The sequence below is a fragment of the Cydia fagiglandana genome, chromosome 13, assembly GCF_963556715.1.
Source record: "Cydia fagiglandana chromosome 13, ilCydFagi1.1, whole genome shotgun sequence".
NCBI lineage: Eukaryota > Metazoa > Arthropoda > Insecta > Lepidoptera > Tortricidae > Cydia > Cydia fagiglandana.
Window position 1 is genome coordinate 10041260 of NC_085944.1, and position 14736 is coordinate 10055995.

Sequence of the window (14736 nt, forward strand, 5' to 3'; positions counted from 1 at the left end):
CGATTCCTTATGGATCCCATCATCAGAACTCGAGCTTGACAAAAATGTGGCTTAAAAACTTAACTTGCTTAACGAACATAACGAAAAGGAAAAATCGCCAAACGTGAACTATGCGTCGTTTAAGAGTTCTGTTCTGATCATCATCAGCAGTTCCACTTCATCAAATGCAACAGTTTTTAATGAAAATGCTTGATTTTCTGATGTAAATACAAAAATCTCTATACGCATGCCTTTAAGATTTGAGGAGTTCCCTTGATTCCTCATGGATCCCATCATCAGAACTCGAGCTTGACAAAAATGTGGCTTAAAAACTTAACTTGCTTAACAAACATAACGACGAGGACAAATCGCCAACCGTGAACTATGCGTCGTTGAAGAGTTCTGTTCTGATCATCATCAGCAGTTCCACTTCATCAAATGCAACAGTTTTTAATGAAAATGCTTGATTTTCTGATGTAAATACAAAAATCTCTATATGCATGCCTTTAAGATTTGAGGAGTTCCCTTGATTCCTCATGGATCCCATCATCAGAACTCGAGCTTGATAAAAATGAGGCTTAAAAACTTAACTTGCTTAACAAACATAACGAAGAGGACAAATCGCCGTCGTTAAAGAGTTCCGTTCTGATCATCATCAGCAGTTCCACTTCATCAAATGTCACTTTTTTGGGTGTATATGCTTGATTTGTTGATAAAAACCCAAAAATCACTATATGTATGCCTTTAAGATTTGAGGAGTTCCCTCGATTCCTCATGGATCCCATCATCAGAACTGGGTTTTGACAAAAACGGGACCAATCTGTATGCATATACATTCAATCAAAAAAAGAATTTTCAAAATCGATCTAGTAATGACGGAGGTATGGAGTAACAAACATAAAAAAAAACAAAAAAAAATAAAAAATAAAACATACAACCGAATTGATAACCTCCTTCTTTGAGATTTGGAAGTCGGTTAATAAAAATTTAGCGAACTCTTTAACGATACGAACAGTTTGGTATGTACAACCGACCCTAAGTAGACCGACACTTGTGAGAAACGAAGCAGTAGGTGATGGACGGCAAAACAGTACCGTGTGTGAGCTATTTCTAGGCGTACTACAACGTAGGAGGGTGTGTGAGCTATATCCTACGCCGTAGTCCTGCGAGGCGGACTACAAGGTAGGAGTGTGAATGGGGGGCTTTAGATATCTAATAGCCGTAACAGATATCTCTTTCTCGCTCTCACTTATGGGTGCGGCGCACCAAAGTGGCGGTGCGGTGCGGTACGGCACTTACTTTACTCTTTGGGTACGGCTAGAAGCCAAAGAAAAGCTGTAACAGACTACCGCACGTATCCATAGTAGATCAAGGCCTATTGACTTCCTTGGAATGACGTGACCCTTCATAATTGTACATGTGTGCTCCGTTTCTAGAGCTGTATTGGCAGAAATTACCATAAAAATATTTTAATACAGTAACATTGCTAGAACTCGCTTTGTCTATACGATTTCTAGGAACAAATCCAATTATTTTATCAAATATATTTTGATTTTTATTTTATGAAGTAGTCAAAGTCATATGTAAATTATTATTAATTTTTTGAAATATGTAAATTATTATCTATTTCAGTTTGTCTTTGTCTATGTTCATAAAATCTATGAAGGGTAGACGTGCCTCTACCCTCCTTGATAAAATTTAAAAAACATCTTTGTCAATAGGCCTTTTTGATAGGCTTTGATTTCGGTCTGGCCGGTAAGAACATAGCCAAGACAAAAGTCTGTAATGTCAATGCTGTCATTTAAGTCATTTAATGCCAAAAATATTAATTTTCATATAAAACGATTTATTCACTTGAAATATATGTATATACCTATTAATTTAAAAATAAAAACTATTCATATGTACGAGCAACATATCTAAATGCGTCTTCGCACAGACTTAGTTAAATTTAAACCGTTGTCTCTCTTCCTTCCTTGCTGCTTCCTTGCTGTATTATGTATCCGGCAATGGCGATTTCATCAACAATTCTTATCCGGATTATGAAAAGCCCTAATGTGTGTGTGGAAACCGTTGTAGTAAACCAGAAACAGCGATAATTTCAAGGTAAGAAATATATCAATCTTTAAATAAAAATGAGCGTACTAATTACCAAATTCAAATATAATAATTTAATCTTACTATCCCCGTAAGTCCCGCGGACGCTATATCGCGTCCGAAATTATAATCTAAATTCATCATCAAACCTCTCATTGTTTACGAGTAAGCTGGTAAATTTAGACCTTAGGAATTAGCGACGTTAGTAATTAGGAAGTTAGATTATATTGTTTAATTTGTGACTATTTTGTTTTAGAAAGTGAATCATGGCTTGAGCGTGAGATAATAATATAATCTTGGCCCGTCATATGATTTCTTGGAAAAAGCTCAAAGGGCACGTGTCTGCTGCATATACAGACTAGTTATCCGGTGACCAAGAACGCTGCGTGGAGCTGTGGAGCAGAAATGTCCGATAACCGGATAGATGTAATAACAACTTGTAACCATTTGCCATATCAATGTATGTATTCATATGTATTGCTCCAAACATATATACAGTAATCCTAATAGGAATGAAAATATTTATATCTTAATAATACGTAACTTTTTGTAACCTTTTATATTTGACGAATTTTTAAATATAGTACCAAATCATTATCCTATAACGTATTTCTTTATTTATTTGTGATTATGCTAATTTAAGAGCCCAACAACGTGCACACTAGTACAACGTAGCTAGCACCACTAGCACACTAGCACCACTGCTATAATAAATAATCGTGAATATTTAAATTTAACGACAGGTGTTTAAAAAAGGGGCCGCTACTGACTGTATTGTGTATTTAAGTACCTTTTGAATACTTCAAACTAGTTTTTATGTTGCTGGATTCGTCAATCTATGAGCTCAAAACAAAAACGGCCGTTTTAGTTTTGAACGGGTAGGTTGACGAATCCAGTAACATAAAAATTAGTTTAATGTATTCAGCAGTGGCGCTAGTGTGCACGTTGATGGGCTCTTAAAACCCTGACTCCAACAAAAAATAAAATAATACAAAAAGAAATTCCCTCTCCGGGATTCGAACCCAGGACCATTAGCTTCCTGAACTGAATTACTGCCAATACCCGCTAGGCTAAACGGGTTGTCAATTCTAATTACAATGGTATCCTACCGAGCGCTAGTAGTATAAACGAACTTTTGAAGGGGACATTTTTTTGTATGGAGTTATCGTTCTTCTCCTAGTGAGTATTATATTCTTTGTAGTAGATAGTGGTCGCCGTACGTGCGTTAAGGACGCGGCTATAAGTTAGAGCAAGAAAAAGACATTTTGACCGCACCAAATCGCGGCGCGGTGGTCTGTTACGGCTTTACAGAAAAATCCCAGTGGTATAGTTTGTTAAGCCATTTCTGTCAGTAAAAAATAGAGGCAAATTTAAAAAAAATTACGCATGTAAATGTACGAATTTTCTCGTGGAAAGCATCGTTTCTTTACAAGAGGAAACTAGGTCATTACCTTTTCTGATTTTTAGTTACTGGTAGTTGGTCAAGCAAATCTTGTCAGTAGAAAAAGGCGCGAAATTCAAATTTTCTATGGGACGATAACTTTTCGCACCTACATTTTTTAAATTTGCCACATTTTTCTACTGACAAGATTTGCTTGACCATCTATATTAATTACTAGTTACATAAATCAAATGATAATATACCACCACCAACCACCACAAACAATAAATATATAGGTATTTTATTTTAGTCGATAATTTAGAAAAACATGCAACGTAACAAGGGTGCCAGGCGTCCACGTGATACGCCATACGTGGAATTTATGGCCGACGATTTAACGCGTAGGTAGGTAGGTAGGTACAACGTGAGGCTTGTCCTTGCTCAAGGATGTCACGGGTCTGCTTTAATTAAAACTTTTAAGTGAGACTAACGTTATCAACATATACCTACCTACCTAACGACCATTAAAATAAAAAAAATAACACCCTTATCTTTAGGTAGGTAATCCGGACGCCTTTACGAGTTTTTTTTACAAAGCGAGAAGAATGTTACGACGCATGAGATCTATAATAGTCGATAGTATATGGATAGTATCTAAGTAGGTCCTATAATTATATTAAAGGTAGGTTCATCAATAATTAGGCGTCAAACCAATACCTGGGGATTTTTGACACCGGTCCGGCATAGGCGGTAGTGACCATGCCTATGAAGCAGATGGTCCTGGGTTCGAATTCCGGTAAAGTTGTATCCAGACGAGACAATTTTTCGCCGATCTGATGAAATTCTCCGATCGAACAGGGCCGTGCTGACGCAAATACCAATTTGATTCCCCGATCACATCAGCAGGTGCGGACACAAAAATGCCAATTTTCATAGTAGAATGCAAATTGGAGATTTAATTTGTGTACGTGTGGATGCTAGATGAGATTGACCAATTATTTTCCTGAACAAATCGACTGATTTCGTCAGTCCCGTCTGGATACCCTTTAAGGAGTTTAAGGGAACTTATTTGTGTGGAGCACAGGTATTTTTGTTCCTGACTCACGGTTGTTTTCTATGTACATATATTATGTACATTAGGTACACATATAGTTGTGTGTGGCACTCGCAGCATTCTTCGCAGCATTTCTTCTTGAGCTTATAATCGGGGGGCACGGCAGTGCCCCCGCCAAGTCGAGCGCGAAGCAAACACTGCCGTACCATCCTTTACTGGAACCATTTCGCCGCATTTTCAGGCCCCTATTTGAGAACCTTTGGATAAGACCAGAACGCAGAAATTTTGGTCATCCAGTAAGCTATAATCACATACTTAAAATCCAAAATTTCAAGTCTGTAGGTCATTTAGTTTCGAAGTTAAGCGAAAGCAAAGTTTCGCATTTATGAAACTCACTCATGATCATCAGAATAGAACTAGTACTTCCCATAAACTCAGAGAGCTGAAATTTGGTACAGAGTTAGGGTTTAATGGCCACATAAAGGGAAAACCTAAAAATATTGTAATATCAGTCAAGTTTTAAAGATATAAGAACTGCATAAGTAAGTTTGTAATCCCATATAAACATATGATATTACAAAGTTACTGTTGCAGTTCCTACAAATAGTAGGTAAAGTAAAGGTACACTACGATGTACGATGTGAGTATGAATGAAGATATGTTTAGTTATGATATGTGTATACATAGTATGGGTATGAGTACCCGAAAAGAAGGACTGCCTACAAAAAGAGATGAGATCCCATCAAAAACATTACATGTAAAAAGGTGCAATTAAGTCTCGCAACGCTTTTACTACAAAAAAGTTTTGAGATGTAATATGAAACCAAGTCGGTTATTTTAATCAGTGCCAGGGGGTTTCTACAAAAAGAAGTGAAATCCCACCAAAAACATTCTGTAAAAAACTAGCCAAGTCTCGATGGAGCTGCTTGTTTATCTCTAAAAAGTAATGAAATCTAGACAAAGTCGTGCCAAGTCTAAGGTTCCTTACTGCGATTTCTTTATTATTATAGTTAATGTTGTGTGACTTGGCCGTTGAAGGGTACACAAGGGTACAAAACCAGGTGCTCCATGACACCATTGCACCAATCTGTCGCCAGAACCGCTACCCATTGACGATGGAAAATTGCCACTTGGAAAACGTTGATTCAATAACCAGTCAATTGTAGGCTTGATAAAGCTGCGTATTTCAATAATACTTATGTATGGGCGAGCCTGAAACAAACACTTCTTTTTGGTGCAATGGCAGATTGGTGCAATGGTGTCATGGAGCACCTGGTTTTGTACCCTTGTGTACCCTTCAACGGCCAAGTCACACAACATTAACTATAATAATAAAGAAATCGCAGTAAGGAACCTTAGACTTGGCACGACTTTGTCTAGATTTCATTACTTTTTAGAGATAAACAAGCAGCTCCATCGAGACTTGGCTAGTTTTTTACAGAATGTTTTTGGTGGTATAATATTTATTAATTTATTATTATTTCCAGCAGGGTCACTGCAGACTAGGCTAGAAGGCCGCTAAATAACCCAAAACTCTTATTATGTTTATCTACCCCAGTTATTTAACTTTTAAATATTTGCTTAGAGTCGGATCAAGCTAGCTCGTTTGCATAGCATTTGCAATGAAATGACAAAATGTGGAATGAAAATGGAGATATGACTTTACAATGATTCTCCCACACTATAATAAAATAATTTAAATATAATCTCACGACTCTGAACAGTAAAACAGCATGCAAGTGTAGTTGCCTAATACTAGCTGGTCGCCTATAACATTAATACAATAAAAATTTATTATTGCACATATCAATGAATGAACAAACTACTTAAAAAATAAAGTTAATATAACTAAACCTTAACTCAAAAAAAGTGGGCGCGAAAAATGCCGGCGCGAGGGTAATGTACCTAATGTTTTAATAGATAAGGTTTTCACAAAAGTCGTCCTACGTACATTATCAACTAAATTATGAACAGTTTCCTAAACACACACCCAAGAAGGCACTCTTCCGTCCAAGTGTTATTTCTACATTATGGTAATCTAATTCGAGCGACTGCACGGGAAGCGAGACTATGGCTAACTGAAACTAACGACCATTACCTAAAAAAATAAATCTTTCTCTGATAATATATCCCTTACCAAGACGATATCTGGAAAAGTAATCTGTTTTCACAATTATTTATACATTTACAAACCTATTACCAAAGTTTCGGAAAAGTATAAACTTTTATGATTTTGCATTAGCGTCTTATTATCTTCGCAATTTATATGCATTTCTCTTTGGAGTTGTTAACTTACAAAAATATCGTGATTAACGGAGTCTGCTAAAGGAATTTTTTTCTGAAGGAAGTAATAAGGAAATAAAAGTAGGTAACAAGAGGGCGGGAAGATCAAATGAGGCAATAATGTCAAATACTTATCAGGAAGGTAAAATCAGGTGATACCGATTCGTTTTACTCGGTTTTACTCGACTACGCTGCGACAAAAATCGGGCAAATTTAAGATTCTAGTGATTAGGTATGGCATTTACCTAAATGTACATTAGGTAATTTCTCCTTGTCATTAATTAAGATAGATACCTTGATACGAGATACAAATACCTGAAGTCTAGACATTTGCGTCATTACCATGTGGAAAGCTACCAAAGTGAGCATAATAAGCAAAATAATCAAGTTAACGAGTGACACGGTTTGCTATTTACGTAGCCCACGTAAATAATAACACAATGAGCGTGATCAGAAATCATAGGGAGTAATGGTTATGATACTTATGATTGCCATTTGTGTGTTCCATGCGACATCGCCCCTGCTGCGCTATGCTCGTGTGAGATATGAAGTCGGTGTAGTGAAAACGTGCCATAAAAAAAATATCCTTATCCGAATAAGGAAAAGAACGATAGTACGATTATCTAAGTCCAACGAACCCACTGTTTATTTCTTTAAAAAGTTCAAATACCTTTCTAAATATATGTACCAGGTACCTACCTACTTAATATTGTTTGTTTCCTTTGCCAAAAAAGCTGTTACTTTAAGGCTGCCAATTAATAAGGGATAAAATAAAGGATTCGATTTGGTTCTATTCAAGTGGGTACCTTTTCATTGTTTAGGTACATCAAAGCTGAATGATTTAACAAAATAATTCGCATGAATCCACAGGAATTTAACACCATTTCCTTTCTTTGTGGAAAAATAATATCCTTTGATTCAATGAAATTAATGTGAAAGTTCATTACGATAAATTGAACACACTAAAAGTCCTGTAACACACTAAATGCGCGTAATGTAATGCGTGATGTGCGCAAGTTTGGGCTTTGGGCAACTTTAATGGTTTGCGCAGTCATTAATTTAAGTTAAGGTATAAAGTAAGGAAAAATTAATCTCACTCGAGTCGGTGAATTTTCCATTATTCTTCTAATTTAAATTTTCTTTTAATCTAAAGTGTGGGTACTACACGTTTAAAAGATGACTCACGCTAGATGAGCCGGAGCTTTCTATGGAAAGCATTACGTCATCACCGGGGCTCGGGTGTGGCACGGTGCGGGCCCGGCCCGGTCATAGCCCTGACGTCCCGGAGCCTCCTGACAACCCGGAGACTCAATTTTTCTCTTCGGGTGGTCTTCAGGTATTCCTGAGGTACTTGTTTAAAATCTTTGTCCAATTATGCATTGCGTCTCACTCTTTAATTAAGCAAAATGTGAGACGCAAATACATATTGGACCAAGATTGGACAGATGGAATACCCATAGTCATGGTGGCGCTCCTGACAGCCCCTGTGTCGGCTCGCTCCGGCCCGCCCCGATCCGGCCACGGCCCGGTCTAGCGTGAGTCACCCTTTAATTGTAAAAAGTATATTTCAAAGTTAATTGTTGTACCATTTATGACCACAATATGGACGCTACTCAAGTTAGTACGAATGCGTGGATTTTTTGTCGCACATCAACGCACACAAAACTCGAATTTTCGTATAGTTTCCAACTATAGGTACCTACCAACTATACAAAAACTGTCATTACGTTATCTCAGACTGTTCCGCACTAGTTGCAAACTTTCGCACTATGTAATACATGTTCGTATAAATGTGAATGCCCCCAAGAAAACATACTCTACAGATGCGGGTCGCGTATATGAAAAACCGGCCAAGTGCGAGCGAGGCAACAGAAATACATCATCTGGGAAAATTTCAACTACCTAGCTACTTATCACGGTACATGAGATACAGCCTGGTGACAGATAGACAGATAGACGAACAGCGGAGTCTTAGTAATAGGGTCCACTTTTAATTTAACCCTGTAAAGGGTTCCGTACGGAACCCTAAAAAGCGTTAAATATGAGTCACCCTTGCGTGCAAGTTGCATTCAAATTCTAAATAAACTGTTCTTGCATAATAAATATTTATTAAGGTGACAGTCCATTTCCAACGACAGCTGCAATACTGTTCATTTTACTATGGAAATTGACAATAACAGCGACGCGTTCAGTACTGTAGTGCAGCTGTACCTACTGTAGTACTCTGTAGACTGTAAGTACCTAGGGTCAATGTCAATTTATTTTTCTTGTCGTGATACCTATATGTATTTTTGGCTTGTTCCTTGTATTATCGCATCGCTTTTTAATCGCTTAATGTGTGTTAAAGATTTGTTAGGCATGTTTTAATTAAATAGGTATACATATGCCATCTAAGATGAGATCATTAAGCATTTCAATCTTGTACACATTAATGATATATAAGCCTTGTAACTTTGATACAATAATTTTACAATTATTGTACATGCAAAAATCATATAGACAAAGATTTTCATTATCGATTATATATTTCGCGTTTTGTGTTTTAGTAAATGCTTAATAATTATTGCCAACTTTAATACATTTCTCAAGTATTAAGAAGTGGACAATCATTTCAATTTCAAAGTATGAGCGAAGATGCTACACCGTATTCGAGCATTTTGTTAGGGCTGCGTAGCGTTTTGCTAGAGGAGGCAGAAAAAACCACAGACCGCTACGAAGATGGGAAGATGACTTCATTGTTATAGCTGGTGCCACTTGGCGAAGGAAAGCCCATGATCGGGAACTTTGGAGGTACTTGGGGGAGGCCTATGCTGGAAAGCAAGACAATCTTGACTCCGATGGCTGATAGCGCAAATATTGTAATAGTTTTTTTATATGTTATTTTTAAGTAAGACGTTTATATTATATTTTGTAAAACTAGTAAGATTGTTAAATAAAGGCTAATTGAAATTGAAATTGAAATTGAGCGTTTTGCTACGAGCTGTCTACAGTGTCTACGACGGCATATTGCGTTACGGAAGTCTGTTACATATAGTAAGTAGATCGAACATTAATTGATCGTTGATCAAACTTTAAACACTACCAAACACTACTCTCGACCCTGATGCCAACTCAAACGTACATTATGATACCTAAATTATGTCATTTTCTTATCATTCGCGCACGCACATATACAGTGTGGAAAGATAAGTCGGGCCCTGGAGGGAAACTACCTTAAATCCTTAAGTTGGCTCATTTTACTTAAAGGAGACATTCCTTTATTTTTTAAAAGAAACAAAACTGCTTAAGGATTTAAGGTAGTTTCCCTCCAGGGCCCGACTTATCTTTCCACACTGTATTGGCGCGAGTTCGACGCGCCAATATATAAAGAGCGAAGCGAAGCGAAGATTGGATTAAGTTCGACGTGGTTTCATAATTCATATTGAACAATTTGTTAAGGTTTTGATCTTATTTTGATGCGACATGGACCATCGCTCTCAAGCTGATTGGCGTGCGAAATGTCGCTTTTATCTTGCTCGCACTTATTGGTGCGCGTACACAAAACTGTATGAATCGGACTTGCGCATTTGTATAAGAATTATCCAAGAACGTATTTTTGTTTATATTTTATTATGAATGAATTGCCTCGAAAATATGTTTACACTTTTGCACCTTACTCCTTATGTAAACAAATCTTTGACGTCGACTGTACAGTCACCTGCAATATTATGTTACACAACGAACGAAGCAAAAATATCTGACATGATCTTATTTGTAGAGCCAAAGGAGCGCGTCGCATTATTTGTGGCCTTCGAAGAGTAACATATTATTGCAGGTGACTGTACCTACTCTGAATACCAAGGCCGTTCATAATCGTCGGTTGTACAGAAATGTTAGAATGTAGGGGGATATTTTGTCTGCGAGATAATTCTTCTGGGTTAAAATGCCGTTAACAAGAAACTTGAGTTCACCCGCTAACAAGATGTCTAATATTTAAAATGATTTACGTTAATTGCTTTTAAATTAACTAATTTAAAAGTAAATGATACTCGGCTTACGAGAGCAACACCCGAAAATCGTATTTGCGTGGATTGGTAATAAGTTTCGAAAATAACATCGGATCTCCTCGAGTATTTTTTTAACCTTTTGTGTAAGTATTGTTTTCTATTGGGTAGTAATTAACCGTTATGATATGATTCAGCTAAGAAAATTGTATTTACATGTGTGAATATTATGCGAAAATTAACTACTTACTACTTACTTGATTCGGTGGAACTGTACAGCTGAGAATGTAGACTTATTTATAAGAAAAACTGTAGAAATAAAGTGCGGACACTCTGTGTATGACATTTTTATATTGATTTAGGCAGGGAATAGTAATAGTTACATTATAGTGACACGACATTCAGAGCGATAAAATAGACATTTTTAAGCTATTGTTTACTTACCTGACTATCGCAACACACAAAATAAATAAAAGATATTCGAGGTTTGTACCTGCACAAAAACTATGTCATAATAGACCTAGAAAATCAACGCCTCAACTTCTGAAGGTATGGCCCTTTTCTGAACTTTCCCCTACAGTTAAGACACGGTTAGAGGAAAACTTTATAAATATCTTTAGCTGTAGACGCAAAATCAACTTACGTAAGTAAATGAAATTATATTACTTTTTCCACTATTTATTTGAGAAAAATACCTGCCATAAAAGCCCAAAATACCGACCAAAACTTTGTTAACTTATATTTTCCATTTAGCGTCATAACTTTTTCAATAGTCATATTTTTTGCCAACTTGCTACGGCAAAAGCAACAAAATAGCTAAGTACAACTTGTAAAATTGGGTTGGTGTTGGGGCTTGAACGAGGCTTGCTCGCTTCACTAATGATTTTATGTACTGCGGAGGGCGAGCCGACAGCAATGCAGACATCGTTTCAACCTTTACTTGCCTCATCAGCTCTATACCTACACCTTGGATTCAACTATTCTTAACCCTAAACTTGGCAGGAGTTTTTTTGCTAGAATTTTGTGTTTTTTTCTTCAAAAAATGGATACTAAGGGTTGACTTAAGGGTACAAAAACAATAAAAAAAATCTTAGTATTTTAGTTTTTTATTTATACAACGTATCTTTAAATGCACACTGCCAAGGATTTACAAATTAACATTAAATTAGGTATGTATCCTAGGAGAGACACTGCCAGGTTCACTGTGAGGTGAGTTATGTATCTTTAAAGATTCATTGCCAGGTTGAGGTTGCAGATTATATACTGTCTTACTAAGAAATTATTAGGATTTTAGGACAAATTACGATATTCTACTTATTAGAAATATTTAACTATATTATTCAAGTGCCACAGATATTACAGACAAGGCTACAACAACAAAAAAGAGCTCGCAATCTGATTGCTCTTGTTCCTCAACCGGGGGTCAGGTCAGAAATAGATTAGTAGTTGCCTCCATCTTCTCTAGAGCACCTACATCTGTTATCAAACAGCGATCATGGATCAACAGATAGCGACCCCAGCCCAGCGACCACTGCCATCCACGTCCAGCATGCCATCATCACCATCGCCAAATCAGGTAACATTGCTAGTACATCTTCAGAGTGAGTCTCCAACTACGAGACGATCAGTAAGCCTGTCTGAATTCTGAACCTGCCACAACACCATCCCATAATCATATATCATCGCCATTTTCAGGTTTATCATCGTACTCTGCAGTTTCAGTGCTCCTTCCCCTGCAACAGCTACCTACGTTTTATTTGGCTTATTTATTTACGCATTATCTGTGACTACTGGCCTTTCGAAAACTTCTACTCAATTTTGACTAGCCCAATTACCGTAAATCGCTACATTTCCAATATAGTGTGAGAGGTTTTGATTGGACTGGCTTCTTTTTAGTCACAATTATAGTTTTTTTTTATCGAGTAGCTACTGCAAGCATTGAAGCTGAAGAGTAGGATGTAAGTATGGGATGTAAGATTGATAAACCTGAAAATAGCGATGGTATAGGATTATGGGATGATGTCGGAGCATTCGAATTTGCTTGTTCAGAGAGGCTTACTGTTTATATTGTAGTTGGAGACTCATTCTGAATGTACTAGCAATGTTACCTGATTTGGCGATGGTGGTAATGGCATGCTGGTCATGGCTAGCAGTGGTCGCTGGGATGAGGTCGCGATCTGTTGTTTCATTATCCCTGTCTGATGACAAGTCTAGGTTCTCTAGATAAGATGGTAAAGATGGAGGCAACTGCTGCTGTCTATTTCTGATCTGACTCCAAGTTGAGAAATAAGAGGAACCCGATAGCGAGCTCTATTTTGTTCCTGTAGACTTATCTGTAATATTTATGACACTTGAAGGATATAGTTAAATACTTTTAATAATAGAATGTCGTAATTTGTCCTAACATCCCAATAATTTCTTAGAAAGACAATGAACATTCTGGAACCTTAACCTGGCAATGTATCTTTAAAGATACATTTAAAAATGCATGTTGTTAGTAAAGAAGCTGGCGGTGTGCATTTGTAGATACATACGATAAAACGAGTTCATGCTATCTATAACAACAATGCAATGACTAATAAAAATACGTTATTGTATAGAATATATATTCAGTTTTTATGTAACAATCATAAATAGACCCAAATCTAAACGGAAATCACTAAAAAGTACCACTTTTCCCATACGATGCGTAGACGCAGCTTCGCGGCCTGACATTTTGCGTGCTACACTCAAAATCAGATATGCCAACGACATAAAAAAAATTTTTACCAATTAAGTATAGTATCAAGTGGAAAAATATGCGTCAAAAAATAATATGAAGCTGTTTACTTTTTTCGTAGGTTTTTAAAAAGTGTAACGTGCATAAGAATGCACACTGCCAAGTTTAGGGTTAAAAACAAAGGAGATACTTACGTACCCCGTAAAATGTACCTTTACCGTACCCCACTGGATAATTATAATGATGATTATTCACCACAGTATAATTTTTAAAACTTAGATTATATTTCGGGTTTTAGAGCAATTCACCACAGTATAATTTTTATGCCTAGTATAGTAGTGGATGGAGATAGTATTGAACGAAATACCCAGGAAATCGAGCAGTTGAAATTCAAAAATCGGCCTCCAGCCCTCTGTTTTTTCTAATAAACTATTTTGCTAGGTGTTAAGGTTAATTATGATAAGCAAAAAAAGTAACAGTACTAACCCAGTTATATTCGATATTATTATTTAAAATAAACACATGAGTAATGATATCGTGATTCGGTTCCTTGTGAAACTCTAGTAGACGTTCATTGACGTCTAAAAGTTGGTTTGTTTTAGGAATATAATATTTAACTAACCTGTTCTTTCATTTATTGTGTATTATTCCAGGATTTGTGTAGGCTCAGTGTACACACAATGAAATTTAAATCTTTTCAGAAAGGTATTCAAATATTTGGCGCCTTAGACCTTAGTGAGTAACTTACCTGAATGTATTTTTATGCTATTAATTTAGGCTATGCGTTAATAAAAAATACGTTACTGAAATTAAAACGTTACCAAGGTTTCAAGTGTGTTTATTAAATATTTAAATATAATCTGTTACATTGTTTTTATTAAAGTTGGTGGCATTCAATTTACTTAGCAATATTTTATTTTCTCATAAATACCTATTCTAATGATGTAGATACTGTCCATTATCAATGCGACAAAGCGTCATACAGGTAGGTACTTAGTGTATCTGATTGATAGATTATTTGGGGCTTCCCATCACAGGAGTAGGTGAAATTAGGCTAAGGCTTCAGGTTCCTTAGATTTTGGCTACAATAGGGACATGCCTATCTTTTTTCTTTTATAATAAGTTATATAATAATAGGTAGATAGGTATAAGAAAACGAAACCGGCAAGTCACGTATTTTATTTATTTTGAGATAAAGATAACTATTACAAGACTTGCTTTATTTAGCATTTTTATCTCT